This window comes from Typopeltis vanoorti, chromosome 11, assembly GCF_054136105.1.
Source record: "Typopeltis vanoorti isolate ZY-2024b chromosome 11, IOZ_Tvanoo_1.0, whole genome shotgun sequence".
NCBI classification, from domain to species: Eukaryota; Metazoa; Arthropoda; class Arachnida; order Uropygi; family Thelyphonidae; genus Typopeltis; species Typopeltis vanoorti.
Window position 1 is genome coordinate 39,948,056 of NC_143559.1, and position 27,346 is coordinate 39,975,401.

General features: G+C 34.4%; 1 protein-coding gene across 10 annotated transcripts in view; it reads right to left on the reverse strand.

Annotated features, from left to right (window-relative positions):
• Positions 1-27,346, reverse strand: part of spri (Src homology 2 domain-containing protein sprint) — a 488,442-nt gene that overhangs the window by 202,451 nt on the left and 258,645 nt on the right. Inside the window, exon 2 of one of the 10 annotated variants that reach the window (XM_090400608.1) lies at positions 17,138-17,190. The exons of the other annotated variants lie outside the window; for them this stretch is intronic. The gene's annotated coding sequence lies outside the window, so the exon portion shown is untranslated. The remainder of the gene's footprint in view (positions 1-17,137; positions 17,191-27,346) is intronic. 10 annotated transcript variants of the gene reach the window in all.

The window sequence follows — 27,346 nt, forward strand, 5'->3', positions numbered from 1 at the left end:
TGTTTACTTACATTTGGAAACCAAGAATATAATCTCTTGGCATCTTTAATTTATAGTATAACCAAGTGAAAAAACTTTCAATAATACATCTCAAAGAAACCCAAGTGACTACATGTGTGCACAGTTAAGATGTGGTTGCACTAAATCTTTATAAGGAAGAATAAGAACTTTTTTAATCCCTCTTGTCAGTGTGCTTATCAACTGAAGTTATCCTTCGACCTATTTTGCGATTTTGCCTTCAATATGTGCTGAACTTCAACCCCCCCCCCTATCAACTACGCTAACATCATGGCTTTATTATTTTCTTACAGTCAATCCCATCTAATTGATATACAGCTTGTAGTTTTTTCATCACAAAAGGACTTTAGAGTTTTACACAGTGAACTAGTAGCCATTGTTCTTTGCCCAAACTACCAATCTATTTAGATCATCCTGCAGGATTACTGTTCCTCCCCAGTTTAGCATCATATGGAAACAATTGAATATTCCCCTTCAAATCATTCCCAGTATCATTAACAAACAAATAGAGCAGCAGTAGTCCAAGCACAGAAGCCTGTAGCACAACACTGGTTACCTACCTTCACTGATTCAAAACCACCACATACAACATTTTGTAAAATGCCTCTTGGATGGATTCTTGTAGATGGGCATCATATACAAGAGTTCATCTCCACTTTCTGAAACTGTCCATCATCCAGCCTCTCATCCAAATTGCCATCTCTTTGCTCCAGTTTGATTTCTTTTATACAACTCAACTTTATCAAAGAAGTGAGTAGAGAAGTCAAGGCCTATCCTTTACCACACTCTCCTCCATAGAGCATTATATTCCCATACCTGATTTCTGGGACTAACTTTTCCAATAACTTAACTACCACTCCTGAGATGCTAAATGGTCTATGATTTGATATCACTATCTTCAAAATCCTTTATGTAATGGGACTATCTTGCCTTCTTTCCATTACATTAAGAAACACTATCAGTTGCAAGTCTTAAACAGCCTGATTAGGGGCACTGCCATTTCTTTTGCATTTTCTCAGATGATTCTTTTTGCATTTTCTCCTGAGATGCTAAATGGTCTATGATTTAATATCACTATCTTCAAAATCCTTTATGTAATGGGACTATCTTGCCTTCTTTCCATTACATTAAGAAACACTATCAGTTGCAAGTCATAAACAGCCTGATTAGGGGCACTGCCATTTCTTCTGCATTTTCTCATAACAAGTAAGTTTATATACCATCCAATCCTATAGCAGCAATACCAGCATTTCATCTACTTCTATTGTCATATTTCTCAGTGTCACATAAGTCACTGAATTATCTCCACCCATATGATACATATTCAAATATTCATATTTAAATTAGGAAGTGATAACCATTTAGTTCTGAAAATGATGAAAGGATGTGAAGGTTTTAAAAAGAATCAAAGTTCAATAGCTTTGAGAGGCCTCTCAAAGCTATCGAACTTTGATTCTTTTTAAAACCTTCACAGATATTTTTCTTTTCAATATGACATTCATTTTCATTCTTTTCAGAACTAAATGATTATCACTTCCTAATTTAAATTGCTTACAAACTCTTATGTCCCAAACCAGTATGAAGATATTGCTATCAATAACAACATCAAGACTTATTTCTTATGTCATATATGTGAATTTGTGAACATCTTTATGATGAAAGATGATGTTAGTAATGAATCTATGTCTTGAACAAAAATCCAGCAGGCACATACAATTATTATTATCTTTATCTTTTTCTCCAGGTTTACTATTATACAGGTATCTCTATGTTTTCCAAAGATTCATCACAGGAGGCCCTAACTAGCCTTTATACACACAATACCTATTATACCATCCCTTAAACTCATTCACAGTCAGGGCACTCACAACTAATTCTGGCAACCCATTGAACTCATTCATCAGTCTCCAAGCAAAAAAATATAGTCCACATGCCCTTACTAACCACAATCATACATAACTTCCAGGGGGTGACCAATAGTTCTCCACTTATTCATCGTGCATTGAAAATATTTCTTTATGCTAATCTAACAGAGCTGCTTTAATAACTTAAATTTTTATCATATCCCTCTTTTCCACCTACAACTAAACTTTGCAACCCAAAGACCTTCAATCTATCCTCATAGGGAGTATTCCACAGACCTGTCACTAGGCTTAGTCATTTGTCTCTGAATCCTCTCCACCACCTCCTGACCCTCAAGAAACCCAGTTGACCAAAAAACCTGCTACCACCATATGAGAATGGCTAATTCACCTTCAATTGATCCAAAATTTATTTAAAGATTCCTCCTATCTTGATGAGAGTCAAACTGAAACCGTTTTCATTTGAAGAACTCAGATCCTGTGGTTCTTCCAACTGTGCTACAGAGGCAAATTAAAAGAACCAGGTACAGTTTTATTGAACTGGCTGTCACACAATGCCTATTCAAATATACAATCCCACTAATACATGATGCGGGAGCTTTTGCCTGCTATTCTTCTGCCCTGGGCTAGTTTGTTTCTTGTTAGTCAACCTCCTAACTCTGAGTTCTCACCATATTGATAGCATGCTTATGAGGGTGGTCTGAAAAGTTCTCGCCTAACAATGAAAAAACGGATTTATAATTTCAAAATTATTTTTATTTTTCAACATAATCTCCCTTAAGACTAATACATTTATTCCAGTGATGCTCCAGCACTATTAACCCGTACCTGTAGTGGTTCTCAGTAAGACCTGCAAAATACCCCTCTATAGCTGCAGTCATCTCTCGATTTGAAGAAAAACACTGACCAGCGAGGAAGAGTTTTAGTTTTGGGAAGAGAATGAAGCCAGAGGGAGCCAAATCTGAGGAATAGGGTGGATGTTCCAACAATTCATAGTGCAGATCCATTTATTTTCCCACTGCCAAAACACCTTTGTGGGCAGGTGCATTGTCCTGATGAAAGATGATTTTATTTCTTCTGCAAACGAGTCTTTTCTCATGAGTTTTTTCATCTAGTCTGGTTAAAAGATTGGAATAATATCCACTGGTTATTGTTTTACCCTTTTCAAGATAATTAATAAACAAAATGCCTTGTTTGATATCCCAAACAGAGATGCCATAACCTTTCCTGCTGATGGAACAGACTTTGTCTTCTTTAGCGCTGAACAACTGACTTCTTCCACTGTTTGGATTCTGGTGTGTAATCGTGAATTCAAGTCTCACCCTTAGTAACAAATCAATGCACAAAATCAGTTTTATTCTTGTTAAAATGCTCCAAGCACTGTTCAGAGATTTTCATGCGAGTGCGTTTTTGATCTGCTGTGAGCAAGCATGGCACCCATCTTGCGCAAAGCTTTTTCATTTGCAATTAATAAATTCTTCATGCAAAATATATCCTACACGTTCTTTTGAAATGCCTATAGTCTCAGCAATTTCACGCACTTTAAACTTGCTGGTCATCCAATACCATATTGTGCACTTGATCAATGATTTCTGGTGTTGTTACACTTTTTGGATGTCCTTCATGTGGATCATCTTCAAGGCTGGTACGGCCACATTTATACTCGGCAGCCCATTTCTTAATTGTCGAAAACAAAGGAGAAGAGTGCCCATAAACTTTTATGAACTTCGAATGAATTTCTTTTGCTATTAACCTTCTTTTACAAAGAATTTTATAACTACAAGATACTCAATTTTTATCCATTTCAAGGGATAGACAACACTTTTAATTCAGACAACTGTATAAAACAAACTATTTGATAGAATGACTTGCAATTTCACATGGATGCTTATGACAGATGTACCAACTTAGGAAGAAAAAAAAATCTTCCCGATAGTGTTGCTATCGATAGTCAAGGTCTTTTCAGACCACCCTCTTATGTTGATCGGATGTCCATAGTAAGACTACAATCTTACTGTGGACATCCGATCAACATAGGAACATTAGGAAACAGGACTGCAGTTCTCAAACCATTCACCAGCCAAGTCTTCAGGTAGCTGGATTACAGGAGATTGGCCACAATTCCCAGCATGTAAGATATAGGATTCATTTTTTACTCTGTTGTTTAGATCTCCAATAAAGACTGATTTTTCCTTTAAATTGGCTGAGTTCTCTAATTGGTTGAAAAATTCATCACTTGTTCCTACGGTTCAAGAAAAGTTAGTAGAACCTTTCTTGAGCCATAGGAACAAATAAGTCTCAATGTCCATTTCCCCGTTCTGAAATTTGCCAACACTTTACTTGAAACTGCCTTCAAATCAAGAAGTTTATCTTCATATTTTGTGTTGAATGATATAGCTATTTTTTTCTTGGCCTGATCACTACTGCCTGAATATAACATTTTTTTTTAATTTAACAGAATCTTACCTATTAAGTTTTCTGTCAACTTGGTAACACCAGTTATGTTGACATAGTACTCTCTTGTTCTTCTGCCAGTTCTACTTCTTTTCCATTGATACTTCTTATTGCTGATGATGCTATCTTCAATTTTGGAAACATTGAGTTTGTTCCATGGCCTTTCATTATTTTCTCTAGTCTGCTTATGAAAAGAGCAAGTCTTGTTTAACCAGGTAACATTCCCCAGTCTAGACATTTCATCATGGCACATCCTGATTGTGTATTTTGGCTTAAAAACCAATACAGAATACAATTTGGTTAGCTAAGTAACAAACTGCCAGTCCATCTTCATTCATTCAGCATACATGCTGAAGGTGATGACTGGACATTAGGTCAGTGATCCTAGAAGTTACACATTCTTTAAAGGCTATATCGAGGTCTCCCAGTTATCTAGTGCTAAACCTTAGGCAACCCTGTGCCTTTACTCCACTTTTAAATTTATACTGATGATGCACTTGATACTTGGAAAAATATCATTTTATATAAGTTTTCCATTTTTTTTAATGTTTACTTGTAAAATACACAAAAAGGGAAAAAAAAATTTTTTTCATGGCAACACTGAGTCATTATTACTTGATTTCCATGTTAATCTAATCGAAAATTGATAATTTTTTTTGTAAAAAAAAGACTTGAGAAAGGCAATTTGGTAAAGCGATAAACAGTTCACCAAAACTTGACACCCATTTACACTTCCCCTGCAATTTTTCCTAGAAGTATTTTTTCTATTAATAATAATAATTATTATTAATAATTAATAAAATAATAATAATAATGATTAATAATCAATGATCTATTACTAGATTATTGATTACTTTAATTTTACTTAAATTTAAAAATCAAATTTAATTTTTAATTAGTCAAAAATTTTTTTAAATAACTGATTTTCCTAATATTACTATGATTGATGAACACTCAAATGTAACAACCTTATTGCTGAATGACTTTTTTTAATAAAATTGAAAAAAGAAAATACTTCTGTGTACTTCAGAGCAAACCGACTATGTACTTTGCACATAACCAAGTTTGCTGTGAACACTTTCTGTTACATAAAAAGTAACACTGGAAATTATGATTAAAAATTTAATAAATATATAGTGCAAGTTCATATATAAAATTTATACACAATGCTACACTGCTGAAATGAAGGCATATACATTTAATACAATTATTTTTAAATGTACATTTTATTTAGAAAGGGAACATGAATTGACTTTTGAAGAAAATATTAAATGCTTTACATACAAAATGCCTTTAGAGAAGAGATCAGAAATTGAATGAATAATATTCATTAGCCCAATTAAATAAATGGCACATTAGCAAAAATATTGAATAGGTTACGGAAATGACTTCTATTGGGATTTATTGACCAAGTATTTTTTCAGAACAACTATGTTATACGAAATACAACTATGTTATAAGAACAACTATGTTATAAGAAATACGAACTCTCAGGGGACCCTGGGACCCCTAGAGAGCGTGTCCCCTGGGTGGCGGATAGGGGAGCCCACCATGTGTGTGTGTGTACATGCCCATGAACGTGTGTGTGTGTGTGTGTATATATATATATATATATATATATATATATATATATGGTGGGGTGGACCGAATATACTGAATAAGGACTCATGGACCAACAGGGCCATAAGGGGCAATCATCTTGATTGTAAGGGAAGCGGCACACCCATGGACCCCTAGCTGGATCTGTCCTCTCCTTCTACTTTGAGGAAGATCCACTTACTTTAATCTTTCCTATAAGGCCTTATCAGCCAACTCTTCTTACTTTATGACCCTAATGCTATTAGAGTACTTGAGGGCCATGGGGTCTTTTCATTTCTGGCCTTACAACTATGCCCTCTCTATAAACCTTACTATATTTCTTCTATAATCTACTCTTTCCCCTTCAATATACCCTATTCCTCCTATGGGTTTAAATTCGGAAGAAGGCTAGTTCAGAAGCCTTAAGGTAGCAGCCCTACCACTTAACTATTCCATCGTCAGGCTAGTCCCCTGACATGGAGAACATAACCATACTTGTAAGCTGACAGAAAAAGATAATCGGATTGAATCTATGGGAAACGACCCTGGAATGGAAAAGGGAAAACGAAAATGGAAACGACAAAATATAATACACATAGTAAACTGGAATGTAAGAGGAAGAGCATATAAAGAAATAGAATTAGACCAGTTACTAAATGAAAGAAATTTTAAAATAGCAGTAATCACTGAAACGAAAAAGAAATTAAAAGGAACTATGAGAACTGAAAATTTTAATGTGATATACAGTGGAGTCGACAGAGACCAAAGAGCACAAGCAGGAGTCATGATTTGGATACATAACTCCCTTTCAAAACAGTTAAAACATTATAAATTATGGAATGAAAGAATAATAGAAGCTAGAATAAAAATAGATAGAGGCTATTTAACAATAATTGGTTTATATGCCCCAGAAGAAGGAAGAGAACAGGATAATATTGATTTTTATAATCAGCTACAAAACATATATAATAAAATAAATAAAAATGACTACATAATTTTAGCAGAAGACTTAAATGCAAGAATTGGAAAACGAAAATTAATAATAATATAGGAATACATGGAGAACACACTCTAAACAGAAATGGTAAAAAATTGATCGACTTTGTAGTTTATAATAACCTAAAAATAATAAATTCCTTCTATAAACATAAAGACATACATAAATATACTTGGGCAGCAAGAGGATGGAAATCAATATTAGATTACTTCATATTAAATGAAAAGACATCAAAATTTTCACTAGATGTTAGAGTTCACAGAGGATATGAAATAAGCAGTGACCACTTCCTTGTTAAAATAAAATTAAGATTACCACCTAAATGGCTACAAGTAACAAGAACAGCAAGAAAAATTGAAACATTTGTTTATAAAACTAGACTATTGAATGACACAAATGTACAATGGCTATATGAACAAAGAATTAACCAATATCTAGATAAAATAAAACAAAATGAAGAAATAGAAATAGAATGGCTTAATATAAAAACGATACTAAATGCAGCAGCAAATGAAAGCTTAGGAAAGACCAAAAAATTCAATAAAAGAAAAAAACTGAAGATCTGGGATGATACAATCAAAGAAATAATTAAAAAGAAAAAAGAAGCCTATCACAAATGGTTAAGCAGTAAAAGATTAGAAGATGAAATAGAATATAAAAGAATAAGAGCCATAGCTAAAAGAGAAGTCAGAAAAAGACAGAGAATCATGGAATAAATTTGTTTCTAATTTAGAACATGATTTATATAAAATAAGACCCAATGTATATAAGATTTTGAAACACCTAAATGCAGATACCAAAGAAAACATAAAATTAAATACTGAACTGAAATTAGAAGAATTTCTAAATTACTACACAGAACTGTGGACAGACAAATATTTTAAAAAAGACAACTGGCAAACAATTAACGAAAATGAAATAACTGAAGAAGAATTAGAATCAGCCTGAAAGAAACAAGAAACGGAAAATCACTTGGAGAAGATAAGCTAGGTTCAGAACTATATAAATATGCAGGACCAAGATTCAAAAAAAGACTCATTATTTTTAAATAAAATTTACTCAACTGGTATCCCCCAATAGAATGGAAAAAAGCAATTGTGATTCCTATCTTTAAGAAAGGTAATAGAGATGACCCTAAAAACTATAGAGGTATCAGTATACTAAATTCATGTTACAAAATATACAGCAGAATCTTAAATAACAAACTAATGAAATATTCTGAAAACTTTATTCTAGAGGTACAGAATGGATTTAGAAAAGGACGATCATGTATAGACCCAGCCTTTTGCCTAAAATTAATAGTAGAGAAAAGAAGAGAATATAATTTGGAAACACATATTGCATTTATTGACTTTGAAAAAGCATTTGACAAAGTTAAAAGAAACATATTATTTAACATATTAAAAGAAAGACAAATACCAAATAATATCCTAAAAGCTATCACAAATATATATGAAAATAATCAAATACAAATAAGATTAAATTACGAGCTATCATATACAACAGAGATAAACCAAGGGGTCCGACAGGGATGTCCCCTCTCAGCAACTCTTTTTAATATCTACTTAAATGAAATAATAATAAAATGGAGTAAAAATTTACACCAAGGAATTAAACTTTCACCAACAGTTAACTTAAACACTCCCCTCTTTGCAGACGACCAAATAATAATTACAAATTCTGAAGATAACTTACAGAAAGCTATTTTAAATCTAAATGAGATATCCAAAGATTATGGTATGATAATATCAACAGAAAAATCAAAAACTATGGCCTTTGAAGGACAAGATCCAGCAAGAACTAAAATAGTAATAGATAACAAGATCTTAGAACAGGTGAATTCATTTAACTACCTAGGATGTATGATCACATATGAAAATGAAAAAGATATAAACGTAAAAATTGCAAAATATTTAAAAATAACAGGTGTAATTAACTCTATATTTAAACGAAACCTAGTTCAAAAACAAACAAGGCTAAAAGTATACAATACATTAGCCTTACTGGTCTTAATGTATGGAAGCGAAATCTGGACAATAAAACAAAAAGACAAACAAAGATTAACAACAGCAGAAATGAAGTTTATGAGAAAAACTGCAAAGTATACCCTATTTGATCACAAAAGAGACGAAGATATTATGAAAGAATTAAACCAAGAACCAGTAATAGAAAAAATTAAAAAATATAAACATAAATGGATGGAACACGTTCAAAGAATGAAAACAGAACGATTACCAAAACAAGCCTTAAAGTACAAGCCATTAGGAAAAAGAAAACCAGGACGTCCTCTCAAACGATGACTTCTAAGGCCGGAACAGGCCATGCTAGGCCTAAATCCTTGATACGTATGATGATGATGTTATACGAACTAGTTTCACCAACTGAGGTTGTTCGCATCTTCAAGGTACATAAGTGATATAAGGCACTTAAAACTAAAAACTATTACAGACTATAAATCAAACAATTCCAATTATATTTGACAAAACAGAACACATACAATACATGCATAGCGCGTGTATGATTTCACTTGTTGTTATTTAGGAACATTCTATAATTGGCAATATAATTCAGTTCTTGTTTGTTTAGAGATCTAATGAGGGTCTTCCAGATCTTGGGCAAAATTAATCCTTGGTTCCTGTTAAGGTTTTGTACGGAACGGGCAACTGTTGTGGCTTCTTTAATAATTCGGGAGCAGAAATTCTCCTCAATGTAAGGAATGGTGCTTTTATCCCACTCTATGATATGGTTAGTTCTTCAGAAATGAAAGGATAAACTCAATTTTTCTTCTCTATTGTTATTAACATTTACAATGTGCTCCCTTTGTCTAATCTCAAGGCTTCTTGAAGTCTGGCCGATGTAATTTAAACTGCACGAGACGTTAATAACAATAGAGAAGAAGAATTGGGTTTATCCTTTCATTTCTGAAGAACTAACCATTAGAGTGGATAAAAGCACCATTCCTTACATAGAGGAGAATTTCCGCTCCTGAATTATTAAAGAAGCCACAACAGTTGCCCATTCGGTACAAAACCTTAACAGAAACCAAGGATTAATCTCGCCCGAGATCTGGAAGACCCTCATTAGATCTCTAAACATACAAGAACTGAATTATAGTGCCAATTATAGAACTTTTCTAAATAAGTGAAATCATACACGCACTATGCATGTATTGCACGCATTCTGTTTTGTCAAATATAACTGAAATCAGTTGATTTATAGTCTGTAACAGTTTTTAGCTTTAAGTGCCTTATATCAGTTATGTACCCTGAAGATGCCAACAGCCTTTGGTGAAACTAGTTGGTATAACATAGTTGTTCTAAAAAAATACTTGATCAATAAATCCCAATAGAAGTCATTTCCATGGTTTTCGTGGTCAAGAAAATAACATTTTAACATGAATTGACTACGTTAGTCAATTCAGAAAGTAAAGGTGGGTGGGTGGGGGAATAAAGATATGTTGCCATTTTTATATACTAATGCAAGAATTATCAGGAACAAGAGGGACAAGTTTTTGGCATTGATTAGCGCAACCTCGCCAAAAGTTATAGTCAATAGTGAGACTTGGATAACAGCAGATGATATGAAGGGTTTAGTATTTTCAGGGAAGAGAGAGAAGAAAGGATTGGGGAGGAGTACTATTGATGATTGCAGATGAATTGCAACCAAAACGAATAGGAGACAGGTGGCAGGATGGCTGAGAGGGTATATAAAGAAGAGGGTTTATATGATAGACGATATATAAAGAGAAAGGTGACCAGCAAACTCATGAACAGTACAAGGTTCAGGCAAGAAAGGTGACCAGCATGGCAAAGAAGGCAAAATCATATTATGAGAAGAATTTAGCCGAGCAGGCTAAAGGAAATCCAAACGAGTTCTTTCGTTATGTGGCAAGTAAGAGGAAGAATGACTATGGAAGATTAACCTTAATGAGTGATGATGGTCACGAGGAGATGGAAGCAGATAAAATAGTTGAGTTACCGAGTGACCACTTTGGTTACTGCTTTAACTTATATGACAGACACTAATGTGGGAACGGAGGTGGATGAATTGGAGGTCCTTACAATATTGCAGATTCTCAATGTAAATACAGCTGTGGGATTAGATGGGATATCAGCTATGGTTTTGGGAGAATGTGCAAGAGAACTTGCAATGCTTTTGGCTAAGCTGTTTACGTCTCAGCTCTGGTAGAGTTCCAAGGGAGTGAAAAGAGGGCAAAATTATTCCTTTGCTTAAGGGAGGTTCTAAGACTACATTAGAAAATTATAGACCAATCAGTATCTCAGACATGGTGGTCAAAGTACTAGAAAAATAGGTAAAAAAGAGAATTCAAGAATGGTAGATAAAAATATGATGCTATATGAGGATCAATATGGCTTTGTGAAGGGTCGGGCATGCTTTAGTAATTTAATAACTTTTTATAATAGAGTAACAGCTGAGTTGGATAAATGGCTACATGATGATTTTTCATCATGTAGCCATTTATGATGATTTTGTAAAGGCATTTGACAGAATACCACATGAAACACTGTTATGCAAATTAGAACAAATGGGGATGGATATCACACTGGGTAAGTGGATAAGAGAGTGGCTGGAGAGATATCAAAAAATGCTATATGAAGGGGAGAATCAAGGTGAAAGCAGGTGACTATTGGTGTGCTACAAGGTTCAGTGCTGAGACCACTGCTGTTTAATTTATACATAAATAATATAGGAAATAACCTGAAAGGAAATATTCAGTTGTTTGCTGATGATGATGCAAAATTAGGTAGAGTAATAGTTAATCAAGGCAGTGTGGAGAGCTTGCAGGACAATTTAAATAGGCTGTCACTATGAGCAAAAGTTAATGGGTATCAGTTTAATGTCGAGAAATGTAAAGTTATGCACTTTCGGATAAATAGATTATAAGCCGTTTATCACATTGATGGCACTGTACTCCAGGAAATAGATGAAGCTAAAGATTTAAGGGTGGTGGGATAGACTGAGAATTAAAGTTTTAGGACATATTGCTAAGGTGGCTATGGTAGCACATAAGATTACTTGGCTAGTGAAGAACACATTAACAAGTAGAGATAAGTTGTAATTAATCTTTATAAGGCCATGATACACCCACATCTGGATTACTGTGCTCAAGTCTGGTCCCCTGGGTTTCTTGAGGATGTGTAAGTGGTAGAGATGATTCAGAGGTGAGTGACCAAGATGCTGAGTGGCCTGTGGAATATGCCCTATGAGAATAGATTAAAGATGTGTGGATTGCAGAAGTTGGTTGATAGGAGAAAAAGAGGGGATATGATAGAAATATTTAAGCTGTTTAAAGAATTTTATAGGATAGATGCAGGGGAAATAATTCAGCATTTGGCTAGAGGGACCAGAACAACGGGTCATCCCTGGAAGTTGAATAAAGGTGTGGTCAGTAGAGGTGTGAGGACAAGATTTTTTGCTTGGAGAGTGGTGAATGAATGGAATAGGTTGCCAGAGTCAGTTGTGATTGCTTTTTCTATTAATGGGCTCAAAAAGAGGTATAATAGATTGTGTGGATAGATTTGGTCTCCTGCAACGAGTCTTCAGATTCCATGGAGGTGCTCGTATAATAATAATAATAATTTAGTCCTCAGAAAACAAAATTCAAGATTTTTTTAAATTTTTTTTTTTCCAGATCAGAGTCCATAACTGTGATCTCCTTACATATTCCACTCTATAGATATTACAGCACCCACCTTTTGTCAAACTTATATATCTGTATTCTGCAGAATATAGATACATAAGTAGTGTCAACAAAACTGTAAAGAATTAAGATACAAAATTCACTTGTGTTGGAAATTATTATTATTACACTCTTCATGGAGTCAGCATACATGGGAGGTTCATTCAACTGACAACATATTTATCATACTGAATCTTAAAATCCTTAGCACTCCTTGCATTAACAACAAATTCCAGTAATATATTCCATTCACCCACTTTATGCATTTGAATAAAGTAATCTATCTGCTCCTAATATGCTACATAAGCAAAGAATTCTTCAATAGGAAAGAGGATATTTATCCTTCAGAAAGGATAAGAATGAATTTAGTTTGCAAACTAGATGGAAGGAGACTTAAAGGCTAATCTTGTACACAAGCCTGGCATGCTTCTCAGACACACTAAGACATATGGAATGAAGACTAGAAACTTCTTCTGAAGGAGGACTGGAATGAACCCTAAAGTTTATCAATTACTTTATTGACGTTGGTTATCCATGCCCACAGAATAACAATTGAAAATTATAGCATAATATTAAAATACAGGTCAGCTCAGTTTGTAACTGTTATCATTCAATGGAAAGAATGAAATTCTCATCAGATAATAAATTAATATTCAAAATGAGTCCTGACAGATATTGTGCATATGGCAAGACCTGACATCAGAATCAAGAAGTATAAATCATGGTGGTCTTCTAAATGCATTTGAATAAAGTAATCTATCTGCTCCTAATATGCTACATAAGCAAAGAATTCTTCAATAGGAAAGAGGATATTTATCCTTCAGAAAGGATAAGAATGAATTTAGTTTGCAAACTAGATGGAAGGAGACTTGAAGGCTAATCTTGCACACAAGCCTGGCATGCTTCTCAGACACGCTAAGACATATGGAATGAAGACTAGAAACTTCTTCTGAAGGAGGACTGGAATGAACCCTAAAGTTTATCAATTACTTTATTGACGTTGGTTATCCATGCCCACAGTAAGATTTGAATCCATAGCCTGTTGGTTGGAGAGTGGATATGCTTACCACTCAGCCAACCAGGTTGACAATTGCTCTCGTCTATCAAGTCTAGTTTTGTAAGGAACTCTTACAAATACCACTCCAAATATGAGAAAAGTATTCAGTGGTTTGAGAGATCTGCAGTTTGTATAGTTAATAGCTGCTTAGAGATAGGTGATGTCATGAACGAAAGAGAACCCTATTTCTTGGAAGAGATAATATTTGTAATATGTTTACACCAAAAAAGATTGGAAAATAGAGTTCTCATGAAGGGAAATCTCAACATGTCTAAACATTTCTGTATTATCAAAAGTAAGAGTAAGAAAAAAAGGGTTATTTTTTGAGAGAAATAATACAGAACCAAGTTTTACTTGATTCTATTATTTCTCTCAAAAAATAACCCTTTTTTTCTAATTATATTGAATTAATTAGGAAATTTCTAATTAAATTTCCTAATTACATTCAATGTAATTAGGAAATTTCTAATTTCCTAATTACATTGAAACTAACACAGTCATCAGAAGAATAGGTTTTGAGATCATAATTTAGGCTTGAAAAATTATATTTTGGAAGGATTTTTTTTTTGCTTTGTGTAGTGCAAGGTTTGTCAAATGAGAAAGAAAAGTGTACTGTCATTTGCAAAACTGAGGAATCGATTTACTTAACTGGAGAAGGCTTTTAATATATAATAATCATAAATTTTAGAAGGATTATATATATTATTATAAGCCTCTCTTGGTCACGTTAAATAAAACTTGCAATTTCATTTATTTTAGACAGTGAAGTAATAATGGGTGAACCTGCATTAACTCAAGGAAAAACTCATACTCTATCATTCATGTTGATGTTTAATGGAAAAAATACACATCTAAAAATAAATTAAATTTATTTAGCTAATTACATAAGCAAATATTTTGCCTTGTTGCCAAGACTACTTCATGAGTACAAAGAAATATTAAGCATGTGCAAGCCAGAAGGAAGGCAAATACAAACTAATTTCAAAAGGCCAGTTCCTACAGTCCTAACTGACACACTGAGTGCAGTGGGTGAAATATCTTGCTGAAGGTCTCACAGTGATGCCCTCCGAGATTTTTTTTCAATGTGATGCAATCCAATTTGTTTAGGTTTTGGAGAATGTTGTAGTGTTGTGGCAGATTCCAGGAAGTTTCCCACATTGGATCCAGTAATATGTATCCATGCCATGGTCTACACACCAATAATGGCTGTAGTAAAGATGAAAGGCACATATTAGCTGTTCTTCCAGTTCATCCAAAGTATTTAAATTTTTAGGAACAAGGGATACTGTAGATGCCACAATAATCTCGATGGTGGAGCAGATCTTTTGGTGAAATATTGGATTATAACATAATTAGCTAAATAAATTAGCTAGTTATGATTTTCAATTTATTTTTCCTCCATTAAACATCAACACACGTGATAATCAATGTCTAAGTATCCATACTAGATCGTGCCTTATTGTGTTTCCACCTTTCTTTCATCATATTGAAATAATGGCAACATCTCCTCAAGATAAGGCATGTGACATCTACAACTTGTTTAAATGACCAAGGGAGATCTTCCCCTGTATTCCACAAACCACTTTCACAGTATGCTTCCTCTGATCTTTCAATAGAAACACAGGTAAATACTCAACAGCCTTGATACTAATAATTCCTCTGACCCAGATGGTATTATTCCAATTGTCTTTATATGTTGTCTTGCCAGAGTATATCCAACAGCATGAAAATAAGTTTTTTTTTTTCCAGTTTCTAAAAAACTAGATAAAAGCCCATATCAAACTACAATTCCAATGCTGTCAACTCAATACCATCAAATATGATGGGAGAAGGTTGTCAATCAAAAGCTATTTCACTACCTAGAGACTCATTGGTTAATTACCCCATTATGGATTCTGCCACTCTTGTTTACAGCAGATATCCTTGTATTCTTTATGAGTGTCATGGTGACATTCCCTGTTATCTGATTTTTCCATTAATGCTAGAATGTCCCAAGGCTCTGCTTTTACTACGCTTTTTCTCTACACATCAATGATCATTCTCCTGCAAACATCCAGTCCTATTTCTTGCTTGGCTGATGACAGTACACTCCAAATCTTGTAATACTCATGACTCGAGCATCGAAATCTTCCTATGCCAATGCCTTAAACTCTGATCTTCCAGCCTTCTTAAGAGTAAAGAAAATGTGAAGATAAGATAATTTAGTAAATGTTAATGCTACTAAAACACAATCCTATCTTGTTTCTCAGAAGAAAGACCATGCTACATGCTTTCCCTTATTTTACATAACATTCTACTCATAAACCAAGATCACTTCTTTCTTGGATCTTATAGATAAACACACTATGTCTATAGCCTCTTCAGCCTACAGAAAATTTGATATTCTTTTTCATCCTAAACTCTACTTCTCTTCTGCTTGACTCCTGAGAAGATTTGGAATTTATAAATCCCAAATCTGTCCAATCACTGAATTTTGTTTTTATATCTGGAGTGGAGCACCAAAAATCTTTCTCCAAATGCTTGACTGTATCCAGAGAGATCTATTATATTAAAAGATGACCCTTCTCTCGCTAACTTCCTCCAACTGCTCTCCCACAGATTCTCTATTTCTGCATTATGTCTTTTCTAGTATTCCATAGATGCTGCTTCACTGAACTGGCCACTACGATTCCTCTACATTCCTCTAATAATATATGAAGACAAACTTGTCAACACAAAGACACTGCTCAGCTCCAAACTCACAGAACCAACTTCTAATCCTCTTCAAGCCATATACCTCAGTCCTTCGGATTAGTCTTCCACATATCATTTTCCCCCAACATATACAACCTTGCCTCTTCAAGAAATACATTAATGAAGAAATTCCTTTCTTCTCTCTAAGATCACTTGTCCCCATATTGCAATGTCATGAAAGAGAAGACCTATAACACAACACGGAAATACATGAAAAGCTAGTTCTTGTGTTTTTTGAGTAACATTCAAGAAATAAGATCAATGATTCAAATCCTCTTTCTATTCAATCTCTATTCGACTCAGATTTCATGAAAATCCTGACCTTAACATCATGCATTTGTGTTACTTAAATACTAATCTGTCACACAGAGAAGCAGGCTGTTATTGTTTGTGTGTTCAGCTATCATATTTATTGACATATTTTCAAACCTTATGAAAAGATATTAAGCAGTAGTAAGGCTGATCAATATAGAGATACAGTAAAATAAGAACTTGGTTTTATTACATTAATAACTTCTAGATAAACATAAAAAGAAAACTTGCATTGAGTAAAACAGTTTAAGTATCAACTATACACAGGTGATATTAGAAGAGAAAAAAATGTTTTGTAATTATTTTTTATGAGTATTAAAGTAAGTCATGAAGCAGTCTATTTTAATGAAACAAAACTGCTTGACAAAAAATTTATTATTATTTTATATTTGAAAGCCACAAATTTTTTCTTGACCATTAATTACCTATCAAGTAAAATTCCACAATTAGCAGCACTAAAAGTGCTAGATCTTTATTACTGGAAAAACAAATAAGCATCCATAAATACTCAAGGTATTTTCTGAAAACTTAATCCTCTGAACTTCAAAAATTTCAAATTTTAAGAATTTAAATTATACATTATAATGTTATAATTTAAACTGGGCATTAATTAATTTCCAACATTAAAATAAACAACCTAATTTTTTTTATGGTCACAACAGGATTCAGAAACAGCAAAACTATACTTAAGCAAGCAGCATGTTAGTAAAAAAACAGAATGAAAATTAGTAAGGAAATTAAGTGAGCAAGAGCAATGCTTTTTTTTTCCAGTATCACCCAAAATTAGGGCTACTTGAAAAAGTTAGTTTAAAATATTTACAAAAACAAAATAATCAACAAAATAAATAACTACTAGTTTTGTATTAAACCAAATCAGCTAATTTATTTGTAACTTTAGATGCGATGGCACACAATTCTTGAATAACAGAAATCTTTATGTGAGGTGTTTGGAATTCATATAACAGACAACAATAATTTAATGCCAAAATTTCAAACCTTACGCTAACTCAAAGGTTAGGGCATGTTCTTGGATTCTTAACAGCCACAGTAACCATAAAAACATTTTCCTGACATATAACAAAACTATCCAAGAAAAATCAGAGAAATTCTGAGATAGTTATGTTAAGAATGAATGACAGAATTAGGATTATGACTTAAAAGCAAGGTGAACTACAAAGGTGATTTTTTGACACATTAAATGCTAAATCAAAAGTTAAAAAAGATTGATTTCATTAATATAATGCTCAGATCTGACAAAAAGGCATCCAAGATAAAACCAATAACAACTAACTGGGTAGGATATGTGCTGTATATAGCTGTCTTTATTAAAATGCTATGATATACATGCTCCTGGACAGAGTTCATGTCTTAAGTAGTTCCAACCAAGGCATATCTATGCTGAAAGTTATATTCTCATAAACTCTTAGGAAAATTTGAATCTAGCTTAAACAAAATCAAAAGTATGCAATATCCTTTTTTATAATATGAGATCAGTCTATTAATAATCAGAAATGGTTTGGTGGAAAGGTTATCCATCTAAATACTGGGAGACACATCAAGATGAGCAAGGTCATAAAATTTGTGAAGTTTTCAAAATATTTAAAAACAGCAGCAAAGGGAAATGTATGGAAACCTACTGGAAGAAGAGATACAAAGTATTTCAGTTAATAACAGGAGGAATGATCACATTAACAGAAGGGGAAAGTTGCCATTAAAATGTACTTTGAATATCATGTTTATATATACTACATGAAGAATAAGCTAAGTGGTTTATATTATTAACTGGAAAAATAAGCCCCTTACTGGAGTACTTCTGAGACATGTTCTTGATGTCAAAGTGTATAAAAACAAAGAAAATAGCATGAGTTGTGTTTTGCTCATCAGAAAAGATATAGATGATGACAATAATGATATATATGGAATTCCTATTCATGGCAGGAGAATTCCTATTTAAGCCAAAGTGGTGAATAATAAGCACTGAGTGCATACAGATGAGGATAGGGTGTATGCCATAGGAGAGGAAGTGGTGATTTTATGGGCACATCATTTACAGGAATAAGGGGGGGAAATTGTGTTATTAATGGGAATGAAAATCTTAATGAAAGGTACTGACTGAGAATAACACTACTAATAATAACATGAGGTAGTAAATTTCTATAGCAACGTTTTGACAGGTATCTGTAGAAATACATTCATAAAGCAATATGTATGTGAACCTACCAGATAGAAATAGGATACTGGATTTCCTAATAAAATCAGAACTAGTAATGGATCATCATATTACCTGGAAATCTTCTGTGATAGTGTTCACTGAAGACTAAGAGGAAAAATTATAATTTACATAATTATAATTATAATTCAGGTGCCAGAGAGATTATTTAATGGACAAGACACCAATACAAAATAGATAACACTCAAGAATATCTTGCATGATAAATAAAATAAACAAAATAAAAAGGGAGTCAGACAGATGAATGTAATTCGTTGAAAATTTTTTTCTCTTGGTTTTACTATAAATTAAAGATGCCAAGAAACTATATTCTTGGTTTAATCCTTTATTCAAACTTCATAAAGGATTAAACCAAGAATATAATTTCTCGGCGTCTTCTGGCAGAAAGTGAAGAATTACAAGAAATAACCAGCCGCGTTTTTGGAACATTAAAAAAATATGGATTATACATAAACCTACAAACAACAAAAACAATGATAACCTCAAAATCAGACATTGAATTCTTAAAGATACAAATTGGTAATAAACAAATTGAGAATGTAAACAAGTTCACTTATCTAGGAAGCACGTTGAGTCAAGATTGGTCGTTCAAAAACCGACAATAAATACCGAATTGCTAAAGCAACCATGGCCCTACAGAAGTTAAAACCATTGTGGGGAGATAACAGAATAGCAATCACAACCAGACTAAGACTAATTGACACCTTGGTGAATTCTATCCTCTCATATGGTTGTGAGGCCTGAACTTTATTGAGGGAAGATGAGAGGAGGCTCCTGTCTTTTGAAATGAAAACTTACAGAAGACTTTTGAGAATTCCCTATACCACTCACGAAACCAATGAAAATGTCAGAAAACTGATTGATTCAATAGACAGGAGAAGAAGGGAAATTATTCGGACAGTCATCAGAAGAAGACAGATGAAATGGTTCGGACATGTGGAGATGGCTAATGGCATTCCAAAGCAAACACTAGAAGGAATTGTTCCAGGACCAAGGGTTAGGGGCTGACCTCAATTAAAATGGACCAATAACATCAAAAAATGGACAAATTTCTCCCTTTCTCAACTGACATCAAGAACAAAAGACCAAGATGATTAGAGGAGGATAACAAAAATTATCACCTACCAGCCATGAATGACCCAACGGTCCATTTAGGACTACAGGAGAGAAGAAGAAGTATGTTGAATAAAGGAATAAGCATTCACTTTTGTTCATCTTCAAATCAGTGAGAGTAGGGATACTGTTTTCTGATTGGCAACCGTCTAAATTTATTCTAATTTACACAATTGACCATCGTTATGAAGTGAAGAATTACAGACCAGTAATCATACTCTTATTATAAACAAAGTAATGAAACAAATTAAGGAGGGTAAAAACATGGCTGTGTTAGGGAGGATTAATGTGGAAAATCTACTTAATTTTCATGAAAAACTCAGAGACAATGGATCACAGGAATGATTATGATGCAGTTTATTTGAATATCAGCAAAACCTCTGTGAACATTCCACATAACAGAACTTACTAATTAAAATGTGCCCAGCGATAATGATCACCTAGTGAAATAGGTAAGAAACTGGTTGATAAATGAGAGGAAATAACTGTTAAAAAATATTCTATTTCCTGTATGTACAAGCAATTTAGTCTTAATCTTTATAGGATGATCTTAAAAGACTAAGAATAGAATTCTTATACACACGAAGATAATGAAACAAAGTAATAAACTTTAATTGCCAAATATTTCAACCTGAAATTCACAGGAGATCATTTAATGGCAGGAAGGCTAAAAGTATAATGTAGAACATTAATAATGGAGTATTTAAAATAATACCATAAGCCATGTGATGATATAAAAAGTATAAAAGGAAGAATGCAATGTGGGTGAGATCTTGTCTAAAACACACTTACTCCACTGATGCTGCTTCAAGTTCAAATGTTTATTTGAGGAGAGTGCCAGAGCCCTGCTTCATGATCCTAATCTGAATCAAAATGACTGCCTTGCTATACTACAAAATTGGAAAGTCTAGTTCTCATCAGACATCAATAACTTTTTTTTGTATCAATTACATCACACCCACATTGCATTGTTCCTTTTATATCATCACACAGCTCATACTGTTTTTTAACAATCACTGTTAACATTCTACCTTGTACTTGATAACCTTCCTGCAAGTGATGATACCTGTAAATTTCAAGTTGAAATATTTGGCCACTAAAGTATGCTTGTATTACTTAATTGTTTCATCATCCTTGTGTGTATGCATAATCTATTCTTAATATTATGGCACAAGTATCTCTCACAGACTTCTAAAAAGACTGGAACAGTGGACAAAGAAGTGGTATTTAAAATTTCATGTTAACAAATGCAAAGGTATGCAATTTGATAAGGCAGCAGCATGGATATAAGCTACATGGACAGGTTTCAAAAGAGTTAATACAAAACTTGAGATATTTTAGATGAGGAAATTAAGCTGAAGAATCATACTTGTAAGACAACTTGTAAAGCTCATCATATTGTAGATTTAATTGAAATAAACTTTACTTGTAAAAGAAGCAAAGTTATAATATGGCATACAAGTGTATATGGTTGATGAATTGCATTGCGAGTCCGAACTTTATTCATCCAGAGGTCAGGAGAAGCAAAGGTAAAGGAAGTCACTAAATGCATTGAAAGATATCGTGAGTCATCAAAATTGGTTAGTTGCAATCTGATAAAAAAAAAAAAATTCATATAACAAAAAGTTCATAATAGTAATATTAACAAGGAATGTTAAAAAAAAACCCTAGCCCAGTTAGTACTTGAGATGGTAACCACCTGGGAGTCCTGGGTGCTACTGGCATGACAATTTCTGTTTTGTCTCTCTTAATTTTGTGGCCTAAGTGGAGTAGTGGGTTTAATCAGTGGTTTGTGAGTATGGTTAACAAAAGAATACAATGCTTTGGGGTCTTATAGTTCCATCTAATAGGCTGCAGGTTCAAATCCTGCATATGACATGGATGTTGATAAAGACTCGCACATGAACTTTCCAGAGTTTAAAAGCTTCAAGAGCATGGGTCTATCTTTTAAAATAAATAAATAAATAAATAAAAAGACTCATCAGTAACACAGCTGGAAGAATGACAGAACATGTACCTTAAGATTTTCACAAAAGACCTAGGTTCAGTTGTTATCACAATGCAAGAAATATATATTGTGAGGCAGGGTTCTGTGCTTGAACCACTACTATTTGATTTGTATGTAAATGATACAGGAAATAATTTGAAGGGAGATATAGAATGATTTCAATAGGGCAAAGACTAAAGGATGCTGATTTAATGTAAAAAAGTGTAAAATTATGGATTTTGGGAGACAAAGATTACAAACTGTGTACCACATTGAAGGAACTGTACTCCAGGAAATTGATGAAGCCATAGATTTGGGGGTAGTATAAGTAGATAGAGAGTTGAAGTTTAGAGGGTACATTGTTAAAGTAGCCAGAGTAGCTCACAGGATTACTTGGTTATTGAAGAACACATAACAAACAGAAATAAAGGAGATGAGGAAGTGGTGGAGGGGATCCAGAGGCAAGTGACCAAGATGATGAGTGGTCTGTGGAATGCTCCCTAAGAGGGTAGATTTAGGGTTTGTGGATTTCAAATGCTTGTTGACAGGCAAAAAAAAGGGATATTATAAAAACATTTAAGTTACTTAAAGGGTTTCATAGGATTGATGCAGGGGAAATGTTTCAGTACTTGGATGGGGGGGGGGCAGAACAAAAGGTCATCTCTGTAAGTTGGGTAAGAATGTGGTTAGCAAGGGTACAAGGACTAAATTTTTTTTCACTTGGAGAGTGGTGAATGAATGGAATGAGCTACCTGAGTCAGCTGTGAGTATTTTGTCTGTTAACGGTTTCAAGGAGAGATGCAATAGATATTGTGTTGATAGCTTGAGTTTCCCAAGATGAGTCTTAGGACTCCATGGAGGTGCCAATACAATAATAATAATAATAATATATAACACAGATGGAAGGCATTTTGTCACACTTCACTGAACCTGGCTCTGATAGAGCATTAAAAAGTGAAGAAGATACCTAGAACAAATATAAAAAATTAGTTTTACATCCAATCCTTTCTTTTATATTACACAATGATCAACATTCATTTTGATAAATTATGGAGACAACTAGTGTGTTAAGAATAATTATTTTAATTTTTCAATGTTTCAACCATCATATTATGGTATGCACATATACAGTGCTTGGAAAGAAGTCAACAGACATCACCCATGGGCAGGTGCATTGTGCCATGTAATGAGTTACATGTTTGTAACTGGTAAACATTGGAGGAATATGATGCTTCCAAGTCAGTGCAACTGTGTGCAGGTGAAATGGCTGCAAGAACTGATGGAGTTTGAAAGAGGCATTGTGATAGGATGCCATGTTGCAGGCCTAACTGACAAATTGGGCCAGCCCAGGTCAACAATCAGTGATAACATACTGAGATGGAAGTGCAGGGAGTCAACTGCAAGTGCTACCTACAGTGGATGACCCACCACACTCACTGAACATAAGCATAGGATGCTACAAGGGATAATATGTAAAAAACTGTAATTCATTGGATTGTAGAGTTTGGGCATCAATTAGAACAGGAGTCAGCCAGTGGGCTGCATGCAGCTCAAACATGCATTTTTGGCAGCCCATAAAAGGTTGACCAAATTTACATGGCATCTGGCATGCATGTTGAATTATTTAAATAACATGTTTTATAATATGAATAATAAATTAAAAATAATTTTATACCTATACTTCGTGATATCGCTGTGCAACTTGGCGCAAGACAACCGTGTGAGTCATGAGTGGGGATAACAAAGGCAACTTCATCCGACGACAACTGAGATTTTGGCGCACTTTTGCAGTAACATTCCCTGGTCCGTCTTTTAGTATAATTCAATAACATCAACTGTTATTTTCAGAGGATATATATTTGTTAAAAATAATTTCAAAAATGGGTTCAAGAAAATGCAAAATTGCAGATGAAGGAAGAAGGTTATGATGAATGGAACAGCAGGTATGTCTTTTTTGAAAATGGGAGTAAGCCCCTTTGTCTTATTTGTCATAATAGTGTTGCTGTTATGAAAGAATATAATATCAGACGTCATTATGAGAATGCTGTATTTTTTTCTCGTAATCTCGTACTTTAAATATTCTGTGTTTTTTAAGATTGACATAATAAAAATTGATAACTGAAATATTTTTTTACTCACCATTTTTTCTTAATTAAACGCCTGTGGCCTGATTATTAAAAATAAAAGTTGAATGTGGCCCGCGAGTCTGAATGCGTTTCCGACCCCTGAATCTTTTTTTGTGCATGAATATGCATAAAAACATTCAGAACTAAAGCTCACAACATGGGTTTCCATGGTAGGACCATAATATGCAAGCGCCACATTACCTGAACCAACATGCAGCATTGTTTTCAGTGCAAAGAGTATGCACAATAGAACACGGATGCTTAGTAAGCTGTGTTATAGAGTAACAAATTCTCTAACAAAGGGATGGATAGGCATGGCAAATATCCAGTGTATTTCATAGTTAACCCCAACTATTTTCATAGTTGGGGTTAAGATGCATTCAAAGGTAGCGGTGATGGTATGGTCCTGTTTTTTCTGGTTTGGCCTCATACCTCTGTTTGTGGTGCCACGAACACTGAACTCCAAGAGGTATCTGAATTCTGGACAATGCAATGCTTCGTACTTTGTGGTGTTTCCACAGAATGGACCACTGTCTCTTTCAGCAAGACAATGCATTGTGTCATAAGGCTGCTGCTGCTACTGCTCTAACTGAGTGGTTTGTGGACACAAACATCACAACACTTGATTGGTCCCCACAGAGCCCTGATCTCAACCATACTGAACATCAATGGGATGAACTGAGGTGTTGGGTGAGGTCAAGGGATGTCCACCCCATGCAGTCCAAGACCTCATTACACGCCTATGGGAAGAATGGTCCAAAATTCCTATTGTTCATTATTGTATGCTTGTGAAAGTATGTCTGATAGGATTGCTACAGTCATTGCAGTGAAAGGAGACCCTACATCTTATTAAGGTGGTGGCCATGGCTGTTTGTTCCTCACACTATGGTGTCCAATGACTTCTTTCCAAGCAGTCTGCATACACACACACACACCTTTGAATTATAATGTAGAGAAATTTCTCTCTCTCTCTATATATATATATATACACACATATACATACACATACATATATATGGAGTATACACACTCACTCACTATGTCAACAAAAGTATTTGGATGCCTAGTTGTGATAAAAAAAATGTTTTAATTACATTTCTAGTACCGAGTAGAACAACCACCTTTGGCCTGAGTGAAAAGAGCTATCCTTTGGGACATGCTTTCAACCAATTTCTGATATGTCACAACAGGAATATTCTTCCATTCCTTGTGCAAAAGCTACCCCTGTTGCTCATGATGACTGCTGTGGTCTAGAGCCAATTCGTCATTCTAATTCATCCCAAAGATGGGGTTGAGGTCTGATCTCTGAGTGGCCAGTCCAACACTTCAACGTTGTTTTGTAAAAACCAGTTTAGGACATGCAGCACAGTATGGCATTGAGCATTGTTGTGATGAAACATACAAGGGTCACTGCTGAAGTACTTCCACAGCATCAGAAGCATGAAGTTATCCAGGATGTTCAGGTAGCTATCAGACTCATAGTTTTGGGCATGTCCACTAATGGACCAAGCCCCCTCCCCCATCCAACTGAAACACCCCCATGCAATTACCGAGCCTCCACCAAACTTGATAGTTGGAGTGATGCAGTCCTGTCAAAACTGTTCCCTGGAAAATCTCCAGATCCAATCAGGACTATTAGAGTGAAGCATTTTGAAGCATGATTTGTCGTTATACAGAATCCTTTTCCAATCATCTACGGTCGAGGAATGGTGAAAAAAACACCAGTCCAAATGTCGTTTGGCATTGAGAGTGCGATATGTGGCTTGTTTGCAGCAGCTCTTCTGTGATAACCTAAGGCATGTAACGCTCTGCAGACATATGTCCCTGCAGCATTTTCTAGGTTGCCTGTGAGGTCTGCTGCTGATGATGACATGCAGGATGCTCAAACATTCCAAGACAGATCTAGTTGATCTCAGTCAGCGAGTGTGGATAGCCTCCTAGGGTGTTTTCCTGATATGGTAGCCCCATCAACTCTCCATCTACGAATGACATAAGTAACTGTGAATTTCAGTATACTGAGATGAGCAGTGATGTCACAGATAGAAAGACCACTGATGTGACACCCAACTAATATCCTATGCTGAAAGTGTCAATTCAGCTAAACATGGCATCTTAACATAGAGTACAGTGCAAAACATGCAGAGCATCCCTCCTTTTATTACTAGACTTATGCAGACACACTGAATATTTACATGTAGCAGGATCTGAAATTTGCATTTGCACGAAAGATGCAAATGCAAATTTAGTACTTGGGCACAAAAGGTGCCCAAATACTTAGGTCAACATAGTGTGTGTGTGTGTCTATCTATCTATCTATATATATCTATATATATGTATACAGAGAGAGAGAGAGAAACAAGCCGCATTACAAATGAAACAGTATGCCAAAGTGACAATGATTTGATCAACCATTATTCTACTAGCCTGACCTCTAGTAGGAAGAAATAACTTGCATGAAAGCTATATCCTAATTTTTTATAACATGGTCAGAGAACAAATTCATAATATCCTTTAATACTGCAACAGTGGTGGTCTAATCCATAATTTAACTTAAAGTGTTAGTAGTGAGAATGCCATGAGAAGGATAAATACTCATCTGATAGCAAAGAGCAGTGAAAATTTGGAAAAAAAAGTTCAGAAAAAGCAAACGAGAAATTTGATGAACTTAACAATCGATGGTGGTAAGAATGATGAAAGTTATACGAATGTAGCAGAAATTGAAAAACAGAGTGCAATTAACTGTAAGATGACGAACAGCATTGATGCCGAACAAGCATGTATAGCTAGGTATAAAATTGAGAGTGAAAAAATGATGCAAGATTTGAAAGCTGAGTTGGTTAAGATGAGGCAAGAGATAAAACAGACGCAGAGTGAAATGAAGAGAACTGGAGATATGTATTGAAGAGTGAGAAAATGAAAATGAATGTTTGTATGAAAGAGGTAACACATGTCCTGCAAGTAGCATATGGGGATTTAATTATTAGAGGCGTGGTGAATGGTAAAAATGCACAAGGTTTGTTTTCCTGGAGGCAAAATGAATAGAATGATTCAGGCATTGGATATGAGGAGTAAGTGAGCAAAAGAGTTGGTTGTGGTAAAAGGGACTTGACTGGGAACAAAGGACACATAAGAGTGGATATCAGGATTGTGTGCATACTGTTGAGAAGGATAAAAGGTA